General features: G+C 36.3%; 1 protein-coding gene and 1 long non-coding RNA gene across 3 annotated transcripts in view; one reads left to right on the forward strand and one right to left on the reverse strand.

The window, feature by feature from the left end:
* The window catches only part of HPSE2 (heparanase 2 (inactive)), a 677,801-nt gene that overhangs the window by 480,116 nt on the left and 173,299 nt on the right, over window positions 1–24,386 (reverse strand). The gene's annotated exons all lie outside the window — the stretch shown is intronic.
* Window positions 938–13,808, forward strand: LOC109272746 (uncharacterized). Its single transcript, XR_002082585.2, has 2 exons — window positions 938–1,138; window positions 13,493–13,808. It is a non-coding gene; the product is annotated as an uncharacterized LOC109272746 (long non-coding RNA).

Here is a 24,386-nt window from a genome sequence, read left to right on the forward strand (position 1 = left end):
GTGAGAAAAATATCTACTTTACAGAGTTGATGTGAAGACTGAAGATAATGTGTATGAAGGGAAAAATACAGTGTCTGGCATACAGCAAACAGAAAAGGCACTAAAAATATGGCAGCCAATATATTTATGACTATTATTCTGAGAGGATGACGACTAGGGTATTGATCATGCTTTCTGAACATTAGTATGAGATGTGAACTCACACTTTCTAAGGGAGTGGTTTCATAACTGCTTTGCATTCTGCTACAAATTACAATTCATACCAAGTTTAAGGTTGAGCTCTTCTGAGGCAAACAAGATAAATCTTTTAAATCTAGTAATTTCACACTCCCCAGAGAACTAAGAGGGACTCTCTCCAGTCTCTTGTCAAAATTATCTCTGAAAAAACAGTCAGTGGGAAAGGAGTCCCAGTGGCTGCTGATATGTTGCCAAGTCCAACACCCGTATCTCTTCAAAGGTCTAGCCCATAAAGAAATATCACTTTGTCTTGACTGACAGCATTTATCTTGGATTTCAAAGTATCAAAGCACTGTTGGTGCCCAAGATGTTTTGTTAAATGATACTAATGTGTTCAATGATCTACATTTGAAAGGCTGTATTTCTGAAGCTGATAAACTCCCCCAAACCCTACTAGTGAAGACCATTTTCAGTATATAAATGCCATCTGCATTCAAAAAACACCCATTATTCACATCCTGCAGAAGCATTCATAGCCTAAAGCCCACTCACAGAGGATAGGGGGTGGAGGCCCTCCTGTAGATGGAGACAACTAAGAAGTCCTTAGAAACACAGGAAAACTACCATCCAGCTCATCCTTACCTCTAGAGCCTAAATGAGTTCTGGGGCAGAAAAACAGAACTGTAAAATAGAAGCCAGTCTTCCTCCTTCTCTTACTACTGTCACCATAGAAACCAGTATGTTTCTGTGCACAGTTTTTCCACGAGACTATCCTTGCCTCAGATTCTACCAGCCAAAAGTCCCAGACACCAATTCTTCCATGAAATCTGCTTCTTTTCTACTAAGACCATATCTATCAGACCTAAAATCTGGACTGCTGAATCAGCAAAGTATTTCCAAAGAAGTGAGACTGGTATCATGAGTGGTTAAGAGAAGTCATTAAATAGCATTGAATCACAGGGTGAGAAAGCCATTCCATTTTCAATTCTTTTTCTGATTTTCTGATTTATTAAGAAGTCCCAGTGCCATGCTATATTGTCATTAGCATGTCTCCAACACTTGTTAAGTTTTTTTTTTTTTAAGGACTTGGTTTCAGTGCCAAGGAACAGGCAACACTACCTACATAGAATTTAATAACCCTATTTTGTTTATACTGTCTTTATTTTTAGTTACTGTCTTTTTATGGCAAGAGAACTAGTTTTCCATTTATAGTAGTAAGATAAAGTTTACTTTCTTAATTCATTTATTTGAATTATTTAAGTTAAAAAGATGAATCAACTATAAAACTGGTATGCAGATAAGGGGAAAATTATGTAGGTGGGTTGAAAATGATTAACTGTGGAAGATACTAGTTACTATATAATTGGAAAACAGATTTAAAAATGTATCCCTCTACTACCCTAGGGGAAAACTAATCTCTCCCTCATCTGTGGTCCCACAGCTCTGTTTGTACCTGTAATACAGCATGAATTCATCTTCTATGAATTATAGTTAGCTATGTATATTTCTCATTATCCCTAATGGAGTTAGCTCCTGGAAATCTTGTCCATTTTTTATAGATCCCCTCTCTGTTACACAGAGTACATTCTCTGTGAATGTTTGTTGAGTTGGGAACCTAATTCACCTTGGTCCCAGCTGTAGAGTATTGGGAGTCACTTTAAGGATCCTCAGGAGCAACAAAACATAAGATTTCTCTACAGCACACAATCTTCACTACTTGCATTAAAGATCAGTCAATAAACAATCAAGACAGACTTACTAAACTTCCATCATGTTAAAGCCCTTTTGGATATGCATAAATAACAAGATACTTTTATAATTTTTTGATGATTATAAAAGTTACATATGCTAACTGTAGATAATTTAGATGATGCAAAAAGCAAAGACAAAGAGGTATATAAATACACATAAATAAACCACAATTCCCACATCTGCACATATCTACTATTAACATTTTAGAATGTTTTCTTCCAGCCTCTTTGCTGGTTTGTTTTCAGCACTGAGAATGCATTTGTGTATTAAATTGTGTCTCCGCCTTTCATCTTATTCACCTGCATATTCACTCTTGGGCCAGTTTGTGTTTTACTTGTTTTCTATGTACCAGCAACACGAATGACTAAATATGTAGAAACATCAAGAAATACTGAAGTATGGGTATAAATGACCCTTCTAGACTTTTGCCGAGTAGAGGCATTCCATAACTTAACAGGAAACATAAGGAGTTTCAAAAAAGATGTGTTAAAATGTTTCTTTAGATGGAGAACAGCAATGATGGCAGTTTCCAATTAAGGATTAGTCACAGAACCGTGGACTGTGCAGGCTGGAAAAAGGCTTAAGAAATGCCTTTATAGACTAGGAACCAAAGGTCAAAATAAAGTTAATGACCTAGTAAAGAACACTCATTAGGAACAGCAGGCTCTATTATCTAGCCTCAATGCCAGATGGAGATAAAATATTTTACATTATAATGTAAGTCAATGGGAAACACAGGTGAATGTTCACACAACCTAAGAAGAGCATATCTATTGTTAAATGAGGAGCACCTGCATAGCTCAATCCACGCAAAAAGTTTTTCCTCACCCCAGTGCCCAACCAAGGACACAGCCCTCAATTATTGTTTTGGTAATGATGTGGATTAGTCTCTCTGTCAACAGACTCTCCTACTTCTCACCTATCCTCCGCATGACCACCAGAATAATCTTTATAAATTTATATATAAATTTTATATAAATAATTATACATAAATTTATATATAAATATAAAAAAATAATTCATAAATACTATTTTCATCATGTAATTCCCCTTATCACGCTATCTTTATGGGCACTGTTGGCTAAAAAACGAAGTTCAGATTTCACATTCAGGTCCTCTGAAACCTATTTCCACCAAAGATTCTTATTTTGGGACTGTTTGTAAGAAATTGCACAGGAAAGTAGAAACGAGTACTAGACTCCGAGTCAGGAGATAAGGGGCTAAAATACCAGTTTTGGCTGCTTGCTAATCAGGTGATCCAGGGCAAGTTATTTAACCTCCATGAATCTGTTTCCTTACCTATAATATAAAGATAAGTAATATTTTTTTCATATAGTTGGGGTAAATAAAAATTAAAAGCAAAATTAACATGCTTGACACATGGTAGGTATTCAGTTGAAGTCAGCTGAATATGAGTATCAGGTTTCTTCTACCTATAAAATTCAAGGTTTCCCTTCCCCAATCGGTCTCTCCACTCCAATCCAACTCCCATATTTACTTCTCCCAAACAAGAAATTCTGCTGGACTGACAGCTTGCTCAGAGCCTGGAGCCTGTTCTGGATTCTGTCTCCCTTTCTCTCTGCCCCTCCGCCGCTCACACTCTGTCTCTGTCTCTCTCAAAAATAAATAAACACTAAAAAATAAAAAATAAAAAATAAAAAAAAACAAGAAAATTCTTCCATTTTCTAGTGCCCCTCCTCTACATCTACACAGATATCACCATCCTTCAAGTTCTCTTCAAAACCTACCCTACTGTGTAAAGTCTATAACAAAGCCTTAGTTAAAAATAGACACTGTTCCTTCTAAGCACTCAACTCTCTTAACTTATCCTTGCCTTGTATCATGAACTTTTCATGTATTCAGAATGTATCATCCTAGCAGTATTACATGTCCTTGAGGGCTACTCTTCTGCACTGTTCCTCTTTATATCTCTCATTCATTCAATCATTCATGGAAAGTCCTTGTTGATGAGCACTGAGTTACACTGAGTTCCAAAGGATTAGCAAAAGTTGGCCAGGCAAATAGAGGGAAGAGGGGCTTCCAGATGGAAGGAATAGCTAGAGTGGAGGTCCTGGGGCCAGTAACAAACAGCTTGGCAATTTATGTAACTGAAAAAAAGAAATGAGGTAGAGAAACAGAAAGGAATCAGATTAAAGTAAGGTGGAAGAAGAAGTAGTTCCTTCCCCTGAGCATATTCTACCAAAGTGCCACATTTTTTAAAGATGCCAGTAATACACTGAATTATAGCTGTTAATATTACAATGAAGACTTCAGAGGTAGCAATATGAAAGCTACCAAGGTGACAAAAAAAGGAGGCTGTTAAATGGTGGTGCTTTTTTAAATTACAGTTATTCTACCAACCAATGGTAAGGCTCCCTCAATCTACTTCCTCCCTAACCCTCCCACTCCAACTCAGTTGACTTTTTTTTTCTTTCTAACTTGCTGATACAGGTTTGATTTCAATCACTTAAAGTAGAGCAATGTTTTGATCTCAGTCACTAATGACAAGGGACTAATCTTTAGAAGAGCAGAGAGGAGGCTTTGTTTGCATGTGGACAAACAACAGATTTTTATACTGCCTCTCTCTATCTCACTGGTCTTGGTATATTTTACTTTCTGATAGTGCCTATTTTATGAACAGTCATTAAACCTAATCTTGACATTACTCTGTTACCCATAAACGTTTTACAAATTGAAATCATCTTCTACCTTAAATTTTCTATTGGGGTTAGGTGTAGACCTCCTTCGAGGCTGGAGTTCAGATCATGCAGATCATGCATCTTCTGGGCTATGAAAAAAAAGTTAGGGTTTTATGAAAGGGAGTGTATGATCTGGTTTACATTCTAAGATTATCTCTGCCATATGAGCCATGCTTTAGAGGAGAGAGCAGTCAGGAGAAGGTAAAAGACTCCAAAATGTTTTCTTCTGCGTTTTAAGCTTCAGTTTCCAATAAGCTCAAAAGATGATATGAATACAACACACACATGAGGAGGTCATATTTTCTTCTCTCCACTTAAAGCTAGTGGAAGTCTTCCTTCTACAGGTTTTCCCTTATCTAAGCCTTGAGCTACTGAAATGTGAACTGTCTCCAAACCATCTAAATTTGAAACTTCCCTATGTTTTGTCTCAACACAAATACAGGCTCTTTCTGGGAAAGTCTGAGGAGAGCTCATGAGATATTTGTGTGTTTTATTTAGTTTTTCAAGTGGAAAAACAATAGACATTTCCCTGTTTAAAAGAAAAAACAAATCTGTTGACTTACATACAAATAACTCAAACCAGCTGACCTTTAAAATGTCAAACTTCACATGTGGTCAAGCTTCAGACAGACTCTAAGCTAAGTTTGGAAAAAAAATAATTTCAATAATGAACTGGTAAAGCAAGTAAAGTAAAATATTTGGATGATGATTCAGTTGAGTAACCACTAGTGACCCCAAACTGCCACTTGTTACGGATAGATGCCTTGTAAGATTTTAACTTGGGAGAGTTCAGAAATGACCCAATTATGGTGGGTGTCTTTCCAAACTGACCAGGGGCTAGAAGCAAGAGGAGAGGGAGTATCTGATCCACTCAAGATTGAAATGCTTAGGCCTTAGAGAATACTGGAAACAAGTCTATCATACACATGACTCATTTACTCCTGGATTAAATAATGAATTTTTTAGATCAAGCACTAAAATCTTTATAGGACTGAAAACTTAGTCCTACACATCTCTCACCATGTAATTAAAAATAAAAACAATTATTAACCTGTAAAGGAAAAAAAGTATAAGGAAGCCCAACGAATTTCTAATTTTCTCCTTTGTGGCCACTTTTATGCCTTTTTTAAAAAGATATTTTTCTGGTGAACCTTTTTTTGTTAGCACCCTAAGCATATGCATAGTTTTCCTTTTGGGTAATCAGCACTGTCTGGATCCCCATAGCTATGTTGTTTGGGTTTCTGATCATCAATATTCCCTGACTTCTATAAAGTTACTACACATCTTCCTTGACTTACAATGGTGTTATGTCCCAATAAACCCATCGTAAGTCAAAAATATCCTAAGTCCAAAAATCATTTACACCTAACCTGCCAAATACCCAAGCTTAGCCTAGCTGACCTTAAATGTGTTCAGAACACTTACAATATTTTATAGTTGGGCAAAATCATCTAACCTGAAACCTATTTTATAATAAAGTATTCAATACTTGATGTAATTTATTGAATACTCAAAGTGAAAAACAGCATGGTTGTATAGGTGCAGAATGGTTATAAGTATATGGATTGTTAGCCTCCACCCCCTGCACCTGCCCCCCACCCCACCCAGATCCCATGCCTGACCAGGAGCTGTGGCTCATTGCTGCTGCTGCCAAGCATCAGTAGACAGTATCATACTATATATTGCTAGCCCAGGAAGACATCAAAATTTAAAAAACAAAGTACAGTTTCAACTGAATGTATATCACTCTCACACCATGGTAAAGTTGAAAAATTATAAGTCAAGCCATCTTAAGTCAGGGACCATCTATTATAGAGACTCTTATGAAAGTACATGTTTACATAAATCAAAGTCACTTTATATTACCAGATAATTAAGTGGCTATCTACAATAAAAAGGGGGTGGGGGTAATATGACTTCCCAATGAGATTCCTATTGGGTCTTCTCATTTGTCACATAACAAACTAACTACTCAAGGCTGAACATAATGTATATGTTTATTCACCAGGAAAAATTTATCTTGGCTGACAGAAAACTACATAAAGCCAAGTTTACATAAGCCAAGTCTTAACAAACCAAGGCTTTTTATATGAACCTTTCCTTTTTCCATTTGCTCTTCAGCATTAGAAAGAAAATGCCCACTGCTCATTCCTACTTCAGATAGTTAGTAGTTGCACTTGTCTGAGGCCCAATAACAACTATTTTTGCCCAGACTCCCCTTATTCTACAGGAAAAGAAAAATGCCACAAGAAGTCTCAAGGTGGCAAATGAACAAGTCTGTACTTTAACCTTCTCTTCTTTATGTGTCTGGTTTTGTCTTTCTAGGTAGGTAAGTGTTCATGTTGGTACTTCCTTGAGGTTAACTAAAAAGCAGCATGATGAGGGTTCTAGAAGTTATCCTTGATTGAAGACAAAATGTATTATGGCATTAAGCCATTCACATTTCCATACTGTCTTTAGTTCCTAACCATTGATCCAAGAATTTGCACTAGTCTGACCTTAGAGGCCCCTTGCAACTCTAACATTTTATAATTACAGACACTTCTCTAGCTCAATGAAGGCAAGGATAAAGTTAAATTAGTGGAAAATTAATGATTTGGCAACTCTGTTCAATCAAGTGCGTTGATACTAAAAAGCACATTAACTTAAGTAATGCATCCTTTTCTCTTATCTTTGCATCCCTTGAACCAGGGCAGTGCTTAACACAAAAAACTGGCCTAAAACAGACTTTTTAATTGCCCCAAGTATCTGAAACCACCTTGCAAATTTCTTGAGTGAAAGAGGATTATTTCAGGATCAGAATGTATAAAGGCAAATGGTGATCAAACAACATGTCACATTTGTGAAAGAAAAGAAGCTTCTTATAGCATGGAGCTCAGGGTGCTTGAAGAGAGAGATGAAGCAAAAAGATGTAGTCAGGAACCAAAGTATGTGTATGTTACATTTTTAAAAGTCATTTTCCCCTCCCATAAAAGCTTAAATGAAGCCAATAAAGAATTTGACCATGGGAGTAATCAAATTTGTATTTTATATAGATGTCTCTAATTAAATTACAATCATTTGTGATATGGTGCACAGAGCCACCAAAACGGAAGCTATATTTACTTCCCTGATTCAAAGCAGTTTAAACCTTGGAGATAACAACTAAGGAACACAGGGTTACTGAGAAATAATTAGTTGTATTTTTTCTATTTATTTCAGTCATTATATAATATAAATGTACTTGGCACTTACCACTCCATGTCAGGCACCAGTTACAAAGACTAACAACAACAATAACATCAACAACAAATTTCATTCTTTCAAACAATGTGAATCTGTAGAGGAATTATAGATAATTTTTATTTTTAATATCTGTTATTATTTAATTTCTGTTATTGTCCTAACACTGTTTTGTGTTGTTTTGCTTGCGATCTCAGGTGCAGAGGGTAGAAATAATTATACTCAGTTCTTGACATATCATCATTGTCAATTTTTGCAAAGCCCTTCTCTTGTTGCATTTATTTTTTTATTTCTCTTTATACTCATACCACATTCAAGTCTTCCTATCCTTAAGACAGACAATGTGTGTCTTATTAAATTAAGTGTGTGTAAATTAAATTAAATGTGTGTAACATATTTTTCTTTGCATGTGCTTTTATAAATGTACATTATTTTGTGAACATTTGTATTTTTAATTCATATAAATGGTATTGTACTATTTATTGCTGTTTTCTTTTGCAATGCTTTTATGATCCATCCATATTGCTATGTATAACAACAAACTGGTTGTTAATTGTTGCATAATACTTGTTGTGTAATCACCACATTTTATCTATGCATTCTCCCAGTAATGAACACCCAGACTACCCTAACTCCCTCACCACAAGTAAAACTCAACAAATACCCTGTACATGTCCCTTTATAAACCCACATGAGAATTTCCTTGGAGTAAAAAAACATGAGTGGAATTTCAAAGTCAGAGAGTAAGGATACTCTTTATTTGTTCTGCAGAATGTCTGTACTAGCCTATAATCTCACCAGTAGTACATGAAGGTCCCCATATCCCTTGTGGTTGTCAACACTTGGCTTTATCAAACTTTCTAACTTTGCTGGTCTAACAGGTAGAAGGTAGTATCCCATTGCTTTTACAACGTGTGTCTTCAAAATTATTAATGATTTTGAGCACAGTTTCCCTAGATTTTAGGGTTTTCCCCAAAATAAATTTTCTGTTCCTATCCTTCACCTATTTTTCTTTTCTTGTTGATTCCAGGAGCTCCATATATAACCAAGATATTAATCTCTTATTGGTTATACACATTGCCTATATATTCTCTTATTCTGTCATCTGCCTTTAACTTTGGCCCTGGAGGTTTCATTGCATTAAAAACCCTTAATTTTAATTTACCACTGTTTGCCTTATGGTTTGTGCCTTAAAATTTTGTCAAGAAGTCACTTATTGAGCCCTTGGATCACACATATATTCACTTCTATTTTCTTCTATTAACTTCATGGACTTACCGTTCACATATAGGTCCACTGATTTATGGTGCCACCTTATCATACATAAGTAACACATACAAATGGATTGTTCTTTGAGATCTCTATTCTGCCCATTGGGCTGTTTATTTGGCATTGCATCATCATTTATGCAATAAATAAAGCAACTTTGCTATTGTCTTTCCTTCTTCCTCTCCCCTCTCACTTAGCTCAACTCCCTATCAACTCCCATCCTAAAAAGCTTAAGATTGCCACCAGAAGGAAGACAATAATCCTAGTGTTATTTTTATATCAAGTCCTACCCCTATCAACATAGGAGAAAGCATTTTAGTTCCTAGAAATGTAGTTTCATTTGATGCAGTTATCTCTCAACGTATTTATAAGATATATATTTTGGGGGACAACTCCATGTGGGCATGTTCCTTATTTACAGATCAAAAACACTTTTGATAAAGATGATTTTTTTTTACTTTTTAACATTTATTTATTTTTGAGAGAGAGAGAGTATGGAGGGGGGGGCGGCAGAGAGAGAGAGAGAGAGAGAGAGAGGGAGACATAGAGTCCTTAGCAGGCTCCAGATTCTGAGTTGTCAGCACAGAGCCCGAGGCTCAAACTCGTGAACCACAAGATCATGACCTGAGCCGAAGTTGGACACTCAGCCAACTGAGCCACCCAGGCACCCAAGATTTTTATATATTTTTTTAATGCTTATTTTTTGAGAGAGGAAGAGAAAGAGAGAGGGAGACAGAGACAGAGACAGAGCGTGAGTGGGGCAGGAGCAGAGATAGAGGGAGACACAGAATCTGAAGCACGCTCCAGGCTCTGAGCTGTCAGCACAGAGCCCAACATGGGGTTTGAACTCATGAACTGGGAGATCATGACCTGTGCCAAAGTCAGACAGTTAGCCAACTAAGCCACCCAGGCACCCCTACATGATCTTTTGTTAAGATGATAAATTATATATTTGGATTCCTGAGTCATGTAATAGTAACATCATCATGTTGAACTGTGTGTGTATTCTTCTAGATTTTACTAAGCAACCCAAAATCTTCTGTGAATGTTTTTTTCTTACAAGAACTGCAGAGGCTTCCACTGTAGAATATAATTTTGCAATGATATGTACAAATCAAGTGGGAATAATAAACTACACTAATGAACTATAAATTTAGGGTTAATTGTATCTTCCATCAATCAGCGTTTGTGGTAACCCTTACCAAGAAAACTCTTAACAAAGTAGTAACACAAAAAATGACAGTGTTTGTAATTTTCTGTTTGAGCTATATAAGCATGATTGCCAGTATGTCAAAATTACCTGAATAAATAAGCCATCTTCTGTCTAGGTGAACTACAAGTCACAACTTTGCCACAAAGAAAGAAAAATCTTTCATAAAAAGCTGTTACCCAAGTAAAAGTGTTAAGCTGATACACTAATTTCAAAATATCCCTCCAATATATTGCTATCTAAGAATACTCAAAGAATTTCCTGCCCACAAACATCTTTGTCTCTGAAGGTAACTTCTCACATCTAATAAAGTGCTGTCTCCAAAGTAAAATACCCAAGTCCACAAAACATAAAACAGCACCTGCGATGTAAATATATTACTTCTGAACTAGATGCTTTTGATGATCACATCTTAGTGGTATCAAAAGATAAATCCCAAATTTGCTTTAGTAAACATGAACAACTTATAAGAACAAGAATATAGCATTTTTTCACTTGGCTAATATGCTCATTTTTGTCGTTGGAATTTTCCAAAAGTATATTTGGGTAATGTTTTAAATTTGTCTGTATTTTGCAAATTGCCTTTTTTCTACCTGTCTGTATTCTGCAAATTGCCTATAATGAGCAAAATGGGCAAAAGCAAAATAATTCATTTAATAAAAAAAAAACTATACTCATCCTTATCATGCACGATATCCCCACTACCAACCCCACCACACACATACACAGTAACAAAAAAGAAGTTCAAAATATAGGGGAGCTTGAGTGAGTAAAGAGAATAATCTGTAATGCTAAATAAAATACAGGTTTCTCCTGCTAGCTGAAAGTCTGGCATTCCTGTGAAACCTTTTGTAAGTCAGAATGGCATAAAGTGAAGAAATGATTACCATTTTGTAAAAGGGAAAATCCCTTTTAGGTTTGCAAAAGCAGGTATTAATGTAGGTCTTTCATAAAAGCACAGTGGCTTAAAAGACACTTTCAGACAGCAGGGGAAACCTGTATCTTAATGTGGGATTTTAAAAGCCTGCATTGGATTGGGGGTGGGGGGGGTGGGCGGGGTGGTGCCTGGGTGGCTCAGTCTGCTGAGCATCTGACTCTTGGTTTCTGCTCAGGTCATAGTCTCAGGGTCTTGGGATGGAGCCCAGCATCAGGCTCTGAGCTGAGCATGGAGCCTGCTTGGCATTCTCTCTCTCTCTCTCTCTCTCTCTCTCTCTCTCTCTCTCTCTCTCTCTGCCCTTCTCCCCCACTCTCTCTCTAAAAGAAAAGAAAAGAAAAAATAAAGACTGCAACTTTATAGAGAAAATAATTACCTGGTGATCAAAGAAAGAGATCATGGAAAATTCTGAGTTACATGTTAGGTATGATAATTCAACTCTGGGCCCAATATATTCATTATAAAGTAACTGAAAACCTTACTGCTTTGGTAACTTTTACTCTCTCCAGCTAAAAGCACTAACTGAAGATGACTAGAGATGTACTATTTTGGAAGCAGGGAACTGATGCTAAATAAAGATAACATCAAACCTTTAGTAGTGGGAAAGCTTAACGTTATCAGTTTTGTTATTCTGGTATTCAATAGAGTAGATGAAATGCTAGATTTATCTTCTTTGAATGAATAACAGCTACATTAAAGCTGAATTATAGTAATTCTAAAATAATTAAATAATTATTTAAAATTTTCACTTGTGTTTGGGTGACTGCCTTTCATGCAATTTTATTAAATTTAATAGAGAAACTGCAAGAGTTGCTGAGATTATAATGTTGCTATATCTGGCTGAATCAGTTATACTCAGCTGCATACTTACAAACTAAAAATCTACTGTGAGATAACACTAATCATTCAAAGAAAAGAAACAACAGCCATCTCTTTTTTCAAGACCTTTGCCCTTATTTTTCCTGGCTATTTCTCTGTATTTCTATCAGAGGAATGAACTAGAAGGAGAGTAAGTATTCAAAGAAAAACGTAAGCAGATGTAATTTATTTGGGAAGTCTTCTCTCACATAGAGCGACCAAGTCCATGTGTTTCAAGAGCTATAAGAGCAGAAGTGAGTGAGGATAAGGAAAGATTATTCAGCAGAGAATAATTCAGACAACATACAGGCTGGAACTAGGTTAGGCTTCTAGCACTCAGTTCACCTGAACAAATTATTGGACCTATGGGATTTCCTCAAAATTCAGAAGAGTTCAGATTCAGAAAACTTGAGCTCTGGAAGGAATCTTATTAAGGCTAATCAATACTGGTTTTAGAAAGACAGTGGAACTAAGAAAAAGACTGTTTTTCTCCCATAACATAGTAGAGTAGTTTCCAAGACTTGGTCCACTGTTCTTTAAAATTCTTTACTTACCCAACCTTTCTACTCTGTTCTACAGCTCCATTTCAGGCGCCCTTATTTCACATATGATTTACCATAACAACCTCTGAAACAGACTTCATGATTTTGGTCTCTCATCCCTCACCCAGAACTCAACTATGTTAGTCCTATATTTTCCAGATTTTCCCTAAATGAAATTTCTATATTCCCCTCAAGGAAAGGAACCATGTCTTATATTTCTCCTGTATCCCCAATAAAGCCAAGTATAACAATAGTTAAGAGTAGTTAATATACATCAACTAATTAAAGACTTACTATGTGTAAGGCACTGTTCTAAATGCCTTTTGTGTATTAATTCATTTAATCCTTAAAATAACCCAATGTGGTAGTACTATTTTAATTCTTGTTTTACAGGCAAGACTTACCCAAAGCCACATGACTGGAAATGATGGAGATAGGGTGAGGGAGTTGTAGCCAAGTAATTTAAAATATAGACTCTGTATTCCATTATTTTCTATGATGGGGGTTGGGGGGCAGGGAGGGATGAATGCATATTAAATTTCTCAGTAAGAACTTAGCATGGGTGGCTAGAAAGATATTCAGAACTTAATATACTTTAAAAAGACAATCCTTAAGCATGGCTAAGCTGTGTTTTGTAGATACTGCCATCCCTCCGTTTATGGTTGGCAACACAATCATTCCTCACACTTGAAGTAAGCAACTGTTTGTACTTTCATAAAAATGGAGTTGACAGTGATTACTATCTGTAGTAGGCTAAAAAATGGTCCCTCAAAATATCCATCATGTCAAATCCATGGAACTTATGAATGTCACTTTATTTTTTTAAAAGGGTCTTTGCAGATTGAATTAAAGAACAAAGATGAGATCCTCTTGGAGTATCTGTGAGGGCCCTAACACCAGTGTCAAGTGTCCTTATAAGAGATACACAGAGAACAGATAGAAAAGAAGGAGGCAATGTGACCAGAGGCAGAGATTGAAGTCATGGAGCCAGAAGCCAAGCAATGTCTGGAACTACCAGAAGCTCGAAGAGGCAAGGAACAGAGACTCCTCAAGAGCCTTCAAAGAAGCAGGCCCTTGACAACAACTTGATTTTGAACTTTTAGCCTCCAGAACCATGAGGAAATAAACTGCTATTGTTTATGCCACCACGTTTATAGTAGTTTGTTATTGGAGCCAAAAGAAGCTACTATACTATCCATCTCCTACCTGTAATAAACACACATTCCCGGAACAGAAAGTGTGTTTTATGTATCTCTACAGTCTTCACTCTTTCAATCTAGTGTAGTGCCTAAGAAGCATGGTTATAACGCCAATAATATTTGTAAATAAGAATGGAAATAGGAAACAGGAGGGCTGATTTACTACATAAAAATTGTGACCTTGGTAATTAATCTATTCACTCAATAATCATACACTGGAGACTTACTATTGTGCCAGGCAGTGAGCTGGGTAACCAGAAGTCTTCTATGAAATTAAGCTAACAAACATGATCTCTGCCCATATGTCATTCTGAATGACATATTACATTATCTTATAATTAATACATTAACAGTGTAAGAAGAAGATTCATTGTAAATTCACAGGAGGGAAAGCTAACCCAACTTAAAGGTGGTAGAGTCTGTAAGGAAGTCACTTAACCTCTCTGAGACTTCATTATAAAACATAAAATAAATAGCAGAGGTGAGATAAATACCTTATGCCTTAGAGAACTGTTGTGTTCTCATTTAAAATAGGCTCTTTGTAATAATGCATGTTTCATAAAATGCTTATATGTACCTAGCATTGTGGTAGGTATTTAAAAAAAATTTTTGGTACAGTTGACACACAATGTTACAGTAGTTTCAGGTGTACAATGTAAGTAATTCAACAAGTTTATACATTATGTTATTTTCACAAGTGAAGCTACCATCTGTCCCCATACATCACTATTACAGTATCACTGACCATATTCCTCATGCTGTTGTGCTATGATTTTATACAAATTATCTCATTTAATTCTCACAACACAATAATTATTTTATCTATATAAATGATGTATTAATTATTTATAATATATGTGAAATGCAGGTTTCTTAAATTTTCATATTTGTGAATATATATTTCAAATATTTACAGCATATATGAAATAATATATTATTATTTCACCAATTTTATAAAAAGAGAAACACGGGGCGCCTGGGTGGCTCAGTCGGTTGAGCGACCGACTTCGGCTCAGGCCATGATCTTCCGGTTCATGGGTTCAGGCCCCACGTCGGGCTCTGTGCTGACAGCTCAGAGTCTGGAGCCTGCTTAGGATTCTGTGTCTCCCTCCCTCTCTGCCACCCCCCCCCGCCCCCACACTCTGTCTCTCCTTCAAAAATAAATAAACATTAAAAAAAATTTAAAAAAAGAGAAATAGATTTAGGGACAATAAATATCCTGCTCCAATCTACACAGCTAGTAAAAGGTAGAGCCAGACTTTGAATCAGGCTTAAAAGCCTCAGGTTGTAACCACTACATCATACCTATTACATGAATGTTAAAAATTGAAAATATTGCTAGATAAAGCATTCGGTAAGTATTTGTTACATAAACATGTACCTCTGAGCAGGTGTAAAAGATAAAGGAGACGCTATACAGTCTCAAAGAAGTCATCTTCCATCAGCAGGCCCTCAAAAGACAAACAAAAAAGAGGTGTAGGGTGGTACCAACAAAAGTGGCAAAAATAACCTGGCATCCGGTGCTATTTTACCAAAGTTGCACTTTGACTAACCACTGACTTGTTCTGTGATTTGAAAATAATCATTTTATTTACTTTGGCTTCTAATAGTAACCTGATAATAAATTCAAAGTTTTCCTTTATAAGTCTACTCTGAGAAATAGACAGTAATAGAGTATGTGGTAACTTTTATGATGTTACCTGCTCTTCTTAATTCATTCAAACATTTTTAAAGTCCTAAAAATTGAATGTAGAGATGTCTGTGACTTTTAATAAATCCAATTACAACTGACTCTTATTTTTGCCAATTCTGTATGTACAAATTTGTCCACTTGCTAAAAAATGTATTTGTATCCCTAAAGTCGATACTCATGTTGCTCTTGTGGTCATTGGCAAACAAGTGCAAAACCACAAAAAAATGGATGTCCGACTCCCATGTTCCCAATGGAGGCCAAACAAGATGATGTCTTCTTGTTTCAGCTTTTAAACTGTAAGCAAGTGTACTTTTCCTAGCCTATTTTATGCTACATTTTCACATTATTGTGCCTTTTATTGATGATTTTACCATTTAAGATGGCTCCCAAGCATAGTGCTTAAGTGCTCTTTAGTGTTCCGAAGTGCAAGAACTCTGTGATGTGCCTTTCAGAGGAAATAGGTGTAGTAGATGAGCTTCCTTCAGGCATGAGTTCTGGTGCTGCTGGCCTTGAGTTCAGTGATAGTGAATCAATAACAGAGTACCTCCAGAAAAGGGACCCACTCCAAATAGAGCTAAAATAATATCTATTGTATGTGGCAAAGCTATGGAAAAAATGGAAAAGCAGCTAAATTTGTGGATTCATGATATGATCAGTTAAAAAGAAAAGAAAAGAAAAGAAAAGAAAAGAAAAGAAAAGAAAAGAAAAGAAAAGAAAAAAGGAAAGGAAAGGAAAGGAAAGGAAAGGAAAGGAAAGGAAAGGAAAGGAAAGGAAAGAAAGCATAGAAGACAGCATCATTGTGAGGCTGAAAGCCAAAGAAATTTGCAGTCACATTACCCAGGGTCAGGAAGATGTTACATCCTTCTCAGCTAGTAGAACATAACTACTACAGTAGTTTATTAAAAAGAGAAACAAATATAAAGAAAGAAATCCTTTTTTATTGATACACTTTTCAAACATCATCTCTATTTTCCAAAAGAATATTGAAGCAACAAAAGGAGAAATGTCTACAGAAGGAATTTACAAGGCAAAGAAAAAAAGGGAAAGCCACACTGGATTGCCCTCGGAATAAAGAAAGTTATTCTAAACTTGAAGAAAGAGGCAAGATACTCATTTTTGCATGGCTTAATTAAAATGTAACACATTCCATATCAGATGAATACCACAGACAGGTAATTATTACTACAAGTGTCTTCATTTTGATAGTTCTCCATACGAAAACCAACTCAGCCTACTGAAAGGTCGGGCATTTACAGTCAGAGATCTTGGTTCAAATATCTGTTATATTCTGACCTATATGCCTATGGACAACTCAACACTTCTTAGCCTCACCTCTAAAAAGAGGAAATAGTATCACATAGCTTGCTTGAAAAATTAAATGAGATAATCAATGGTAAGCAGTCAACACATCATAAAGATTTAGTAATGTCAGTAGATCATTGTTATTATTTTTTATTCCTCTGTTAAAATGATGGATATTGGAAATTCCATACAGCTGAACCCAACATTATTGTACAGCCCAATGTCTAGTATTAAATAAACAGTGAAGACAATATTTTTGTCTAGTAACTATATATTTTGGCTGACAAGTCAAAATGTTTTTCCCCTATGGTTTAATCTCTGCTGTGGTTTGACTACGAATTTGGAGTAGGATATTATAATTAGAACCTCTCCAAATTCTGACAATTTCAGTAGCTATCTCTCATGAAATCATTAGCCAAGATAGTAATATGTTTATTTTAGGTGGCAACTTTCCAATGTACTAAGTATATGAAATATTGAGAAATTGTCCAACCATCGGACAATTGAAAGATCTTGTGTGCAATCAAATCCACATTTATACAACCTGGTTTTGCATAACATATTACTTGTCAAATAATCAGATTCTCACACTGCCTAAGCTACTCCCTGTTTTCCTCAACAACTTAACTCTTTCATGCTCACCATCTGCCCTCTCATCCCCAAATTACTATCCTTGTGTATTTCTTTTTTTTTTTTTTCAACTTTTTTTTTGTTTTTTTTTTTTTGGGGGGGGGGACAGAGAGAGACAGAGCATGAACGGGGGAGGGGCAGAGAGAGAGGGAGACACAGAATCGGAAACAGGCTCCAGGCTCCGAGCCATCAGCCCAGAGCCTGACGCGGGGCTCGAACTCACGGACCGCGAGATCGTGACCTGGCTGAAGTCGGACGCTTAACCGACTGCGCCACCCAGGCGCCCCTCCTTGTGTATTTCTTAATCCCTATTCCCAAAGTTCCTATCCAGTGTTCCTCTTCCTAGATGTCTGAATCAGTGTGATGTAAATGGGAAGAACATGAACTTGGGAAACAAAATACTGAGTTTAACTCTGGCTTTACCACATGCTACCAAGTCCCTTAACATTCTCATCCAGAAAATGAGGCTTATACCCTCACAGGGTTAGTGTGAGAGTCATTGAAATAACATATATGAAAGGATAGCATAGTATTCAATTTACTGATGGGTTCAAGAAATGTTCATTCCTCTGGTTCCATGAGGAGATACAAACAGTCTTTAGGTAAAAGAACTCTCGACTACGGAAAGTTTAAAAGTCCATTTCCAATACTGACATCTTTAAAAAAATTTTTTTTTTAATGTTTATTTATTTTGAGGGTGCCTGGGTGGCTCAGTCAGTTGAGCTTCCTACTTCAGCTCAGGTCATGATCTCGTGGTTAGTGAGTTCGATCCCTGCGTTGGGCTTTGTGCTGACAGCTTGGAGCCTGGAGCCTGCTCCAGATTCTCTATCTCCCCCTCTCTCTGTCCCTCCCCTGCTCATGCTCTGTCTCTCTCCCTCTCAAAAATAAATAAACATTAAAAAAAATTTTAAGAGACAGAGAGGCAAGATCATGGGGCTCAAACTCACAAACTGCAAGATCATGACCTGAGCTGAAGTTGGATACTTAACCAACTGAGCCACCCAAGCACCCCTGACATCTCTTTTAATTTCTTGTCCACTACTGTCACCTGCATAGTGGCTATTTCTACCCCTATATCCTTCTCCCCTCCCAACTAATATATCTAAAACCAGTTTGTCTTCTTGAATATCGTGTGTCTACCACTATTATTGTTTCTTCCTTACTGCTCTTTTTAAAAAGCCAATCCTATCCTTGCATTCATACATTCTTTTCTATTTTCCCTAATGTCTCCTTAACTAATACATGAGTCCTAGATTAAATAACATCTTCCTCACTGGCCTCATTAATTTTGTACTTATCTGAAATCACTGCTTCTAAATTATAACTGTGAGAAAATGCCTCTTCTGTTTTTCCCCTCAAAAATTAGGTTTTGTTTCATCTTGATCAATATACATTTCAAAATATTTTTCAAGAAAAAGGTGTGGCCCCCATTAGCAATTCAGGTAACGAGATAAAAGGTCACCTGTCATTAAAAAAAAAAAAAAAGAAAAGAAAATTCCCATTGATCTGAATAATGTCATCTAAAGCTCTCTTTCAACTGATATGGAATGCGCCCACAAAAATGCTCTCTTGTAAAGAACCTGGGGCAGTGAGGAGAGATGGATGTAAAGTTGCCAAGTTACAAGATATTTAAGTTAACCAGAAAACAACAATAAAAACAGATGAAAGAGCTGAGACCTGGGTGGGGCAGCTGGGATGCCCTATGGAGAAAGTTTTCTCAGTGAACTCAATAGATTCCCAGCACTTTTAATACACACATACAGGCAAATAAATTCCTGGCTCGGTTTTTAGGGTAGTCATTGAACACCTGATATTTAAAAGCAAAGGAAATAAATCTTATTAATTCCCAAAAAGAAGGAATAAAAGAAAGTCAAGAATCAGGGAGAAAGAGTGTTTAAGCATCTAAAAACAGATGTGGCCAATGTCAGAGTTGCCAATAACCAATCAGTCAAAGGCCAAGACAAAATCATGGTAAAGGAAATTCACTATGCATTCCAGGTAATATTATAATCCTAATAAAAAATAAATTAGGAATAGGTAACTTGTAGTTACAATTCTATTCCATTCCATTTTAATCCAAAATATCTTTCACTTTTTTTTACCTTTAATTCAACCAATACTGTTATATTTTAATAGTTAATTATTTAAGGGCAAAAAACTCTAAGTCTAGAGTCTGGATTATGTGGCTAACTACTTGAATTACTTGCTGTAAAGAAACCATGAAGAACAGTTGCCAAAAAACTTGAGTTGGGAACCACTCTGTTGGGTAACCTTGAGGTAAGTCACTCAAACTCTTTGAGACTTGTTTCCACTCAACAAATAGTATTCCTACAACCAATATTTACTGGCTCCTACTGGGTACCAGATAATATGTTAAACAATGGTTCTTGTCATAAAAGCACTTATAGGAACATGGTAGTTTAGAAAACATGTCAAATGTGTCTTTCAGCTCAAAATTTAATTAAAATCTGTTCATCTATATTCCAAAATAAAGCAAGGTTCTGGGGCCCTAGCAACAGGGACACTGAAGAGATTATAAGCTTCCATGGATATGCTTAAAAGATTCTGTTCTGGTGATAGGAAAGATACTCTATTCTTCTAAAACATGCAATCACTTCACATTATCTACACATACATATAAAACACCTTAGCTTGTTCTTCAGAACTTTTCACAATATACCCCAACATAACTTTCTAAATTCTTTCCTACCGTTTCTCAACTCAAATCCAATGCCCCAGTCATACTATCTCTACAATTGATCATCCATATTCCCACCTCTACTTTTTTCTCATACCATTTGCTAACACGGAATGACTTTCCTAGCCTTTATCTATCAAATGTATATCCATTTTTCAAATGTCTATTTCATTCACCCATTCACTCAAAATTTAGCATCTACAACACGTAGGCTCTGAGAATACAACACAGAGCAAAACACAGTCCCTTATATTCAAATGGGAAATGGCAGACACTAAAGGGATAAACAAAAAAATATAAAATATAGAGAGAAATAAGGCAGAAGAAGGGAGCTAGAGAGTGTTGAGGTCAGAGTGAGGACTGGTGTTCTACGTAAATAGCCAGGAAATGTCTCCCTGACATTTGAACAAAGACTGGAAGGAAGTGAGAGACAAGTCACACAGTAATCTGAGGGAAGAAATTTATAAGCAGAAAAATAGCTAATGCAAAAACCTTTACATAAAAGCATACTCTACATTTTCAAGGAAGAGCAAGGAGGTCAGTGAGGGTGACAAATGGGAGGGTAAGAGAAAGGTGAGAGAGGGAGCAAGCAGTAGCCACGGTGGGCTGGGTGGCAGATGGCAGACCACAGGGCCTTCTAGGCCACTATAAGAACTGTGGCTCTGAGAAACAGGAAGCCAGTGGCAAGTTTTGAGCAGAGGAGTTGCAGGCTCTGACTTAGGTTTACAAGGATCCATGTTTTTATGCCAATGAAAGTAAAGGATAAAAGAGGGAGACAGAAGTATTGTACGTTTTGAGAGAAGAGAAAGTGGGGAGAAAAGGAGAATAAATAGACAAGAAAAACAGTAAGACTGCTGACCACGACTAAGGCCTATTTCAAGTGACTGAAATCATGAAATTAAAGTGAGCCTGGTTAGGAAGGTGGCATATTTTTCTCTAGCCACATAAAACTGCTTGAGAGCAGTTCTGAAGCAGGCATGAACTGCTTCAGAACTAAAGCTGCACCCAGACAACTCCACTCTCTCCAAAACTCTCCCTGACCATTCAGGTTTCAACCTCTAATTTCATCGGTTCTACAAATATTTCTCTAAGGACATACAGCACTGACTTCTTTCCACTCATGTATAAAGAAACCAACTGCATCTTTTATCAATTGCTTCGTTTAACTTTATCTTGCCTCCCCAACCAGATTTTAACTTTCTTAAAGACAGAGATAATATATTAGTGCATATTCCTAAATACAGGATAGACTCATATGTAAAGGAAGGTTACTTTTTAAAAATAAATGTGAAAAATGACAAAAATATATTTTACTACATAAAATTGTTTAGTGTTCCCTTGTGCTTTAGAGAACTAGAATAGTCCCTTTCCCCTTTAGCTTTCCACCTTCCTTAGAACTATTCTATAATTTAAATAGTTGTTTTTTCATAGTAACTGGTTTCTTTTTTTTTAAATACAACTTCTTCAGTAATAACTCTCTAAAAGGGCCAAAATAAGACATTTTAAAATATAAAATGTTAATGTATTCCAGAACACAGGCATGAGATTATGTTGCTGCCAATCATTTACTGAGGAGATCTAAGGGGAAGCTGAGGCAATGATGGTTTTATTTCCAAGCCACAGCCCAGCTCTGTGTTGAATCACTGAAGCAAAGTAAGATATAATTCAATTAATTCATTTTCATTGAGTACCTAATATGGAAAAATACTGTGCTAGATCTGTGGAGGACATAATGAAGAATAAGAAAAGCCCTGCAGTTGAAAAACTTATTATACAAGAAAGGACTCACAAGGAAGAGTAGAACAATGTGTGTAAAGGAGAGCCAAAGTGCTAAAGGGAAGGAATAACATCCCTCTTCCTTACAGGTATTCTCAATGGTGATAGCCAAGTGTGGAGTAAATTAAAATGTGATGTAGGAGTCAAAAAATCTTCATACTATCTTGGTTAAAATCCTGGTTATCCTTCTTTAGAGCTGTTTGACTTTGGACAAATTATTTAACTTCTCGGGGCCTTAGTTTACAACAGGGATAATAGTTGAATTAGGAATTGCTATAGTTAACCAATATCCAGTTTTCTAGTTCTGGGTATACAGGAGGATTAGACATTCTTGTGCTCTCTTTGATCTCTCTGACCTCAAGATTTGCCATCCAGTTATTCAGCAGTAAAAATTTAGGCTATAAGACTGCCTAAACTCTGAAATTTGTGCTAAAATAGAAGAAATTGCAAGGAACACAAAGCAGAGACTAACTGCCTGGAAATGCTGGGTAAGGCTTCACAAAAGACCCACCTTTTGAGCTGAGTCTTAAAGGATGAGGAGAGCCAGAGAGGGCTGCATATACAATCACATAAAAATACAATAGTCATATTCTGGAAAAGACAAGTTGTTCAGACATATAGAATGTCCTATAATTTTACAGTGGGATTTGTTAAAATTGAACATAGTTGTCCTCTTGGACATCAAAGCTTTGGAATGACCCTGTCCCCTCTCTGTCACAGGCTAGCTCCCTTAAAAAAGTCATATAACTGCGATTCATTAAACCTTGCAACCTTTCTTCTGAATATATTTCTATTTTTATTCTTCACTACCTCTTCAGTTAATAAGTCCCATAAGTTATATAAAAGAGTTCTTCCTATTATTATATTCATGCTTCCATCAATGGAAGAAGTTTTAATGATGGCCCCCTTATGCTACAGTCCTGGGATACAGTGACTAAGAACCATTCTCATTTTGTCTATACTCTGGGTACTTAGACATTTTGGTTATGCTCCCTCTCAGCTTCATATGTCAGTTCTTCCTTTATAAAAAGGGTCTCAGTTTTGTTCAGGACCTGACAGCTATGTATCAGGGGAAGGTGATTCCTTCCCAACGTTAGGTAAGTAGATCTTGACTACTTAATCATAGTAATTCCAATTTCTTCACCAGTGATTGGTTTGGGAATAGCCATTGAAATAAAAATGGAAGTCTAATGGGGGGATTCTGGGAAAGATTTCTTCACTTTTCAAAGATACACCCTGTATATTTATTCCTGAATATATTGATCACCACCACCTCTCCCTCTCTTCTGTTATTTTAGTTGACCTTTCTAATTCTATCACTTCGAAGTTTGGTGAACAAAACAATTACACATGGCACTCTGGGCACCTGTTTTGCTCAATAATAAAATAGTGTTTTCCAGAAAGTTATCAATATGCACCTTTTGCCACAGCAACCCCATCATGAAACAGTATTCATAGCTCTTAATTTCTATGCTTATAGCCACATATACTGATATTTACTGATTTTCTTTGTTTCTGTCAGAGTGCTGCAGAAATTAAGCCTGCAAGCTCTGGGGTCAGACTACTTGGATTAAAACCCTGAATTCACTGTTTCTAGCCATAATTTGAACAAATTTTTAACTTCTTTAACATTGGGTTCCTCACAGTTAAATGTGGAGATTAATAATCTTACCTCGTAAGATTGTTGTGAAAATAAAATAAGGTAACACCTACGAAGCAGTAGACAAAGAGTCCACTACATAGTTGGCACCCAGCAAGTATTAGCAATTACTATTGCTATTATTATTGTTAGGCTCATTTCTGATATATCCCCCTTCTGGTTTATATTTCAATATCTGGACAAACTTAATTCAACCTATCTCTTTGAAGAGTCATTATATGTTCTTCTTTTCAGATTAATTTTAAAATTATTATGTTCTGGGGCACCTGGTTGGCTCAGTTGGTTGGGCATCCAACTTCAGCTCAGGTCATGATCTCACAGTTTTTGAGTTCGAGCCCCACATCAGGCTCCGTACTGACAGCTCAGAGCCTGGAGCCTGCTTCAGATTCTGTGTCTCCCTCTCTCTCTCTCTGCCCCTCCCCTGCTTGTGCGCGCTCTCTCTCTCTCTCTCTCTCTCTCTCTCTCTCAAAAATAAACATTAAACAGAAATAAGAAATTAAAAAATAAAATAAAATTATGTTCTTCTTTTCAGATTAATTTTAAAATTATTAAATCTGAGTCCTCTTTTGGATCCATGGAAACTCTAATATTAATACTTCCCTTTAAGATAAATATTCATTTCTACTAATCAAAAGACACCACAAAGAAAACAGACAAGCCACAGACTGAAAAAAAAAATATTTGCAACACATGTATTGAACAATGGACCCATAACCAGAACAAATAAGGAGTTCCTAAAAACATCAGTGATAAAAAGTCAAATAA

The sequence above is a fragment of the Panthera pardus genome, unplaced genomic scaffold (genome assembly GCF_024362965.1).
Source record: "Panthera pardus isolate Hobbes unplaced genomic scaffold, ASM2436296v1 HiC_scaffold_22, whole genome shotgun sequence".
NCBI classification, from domain to species: Eukaryota; Metazoa; Chordata; class Mammalia; order Carnivora; family Felidae; genus Panthera; species Panthera pardus.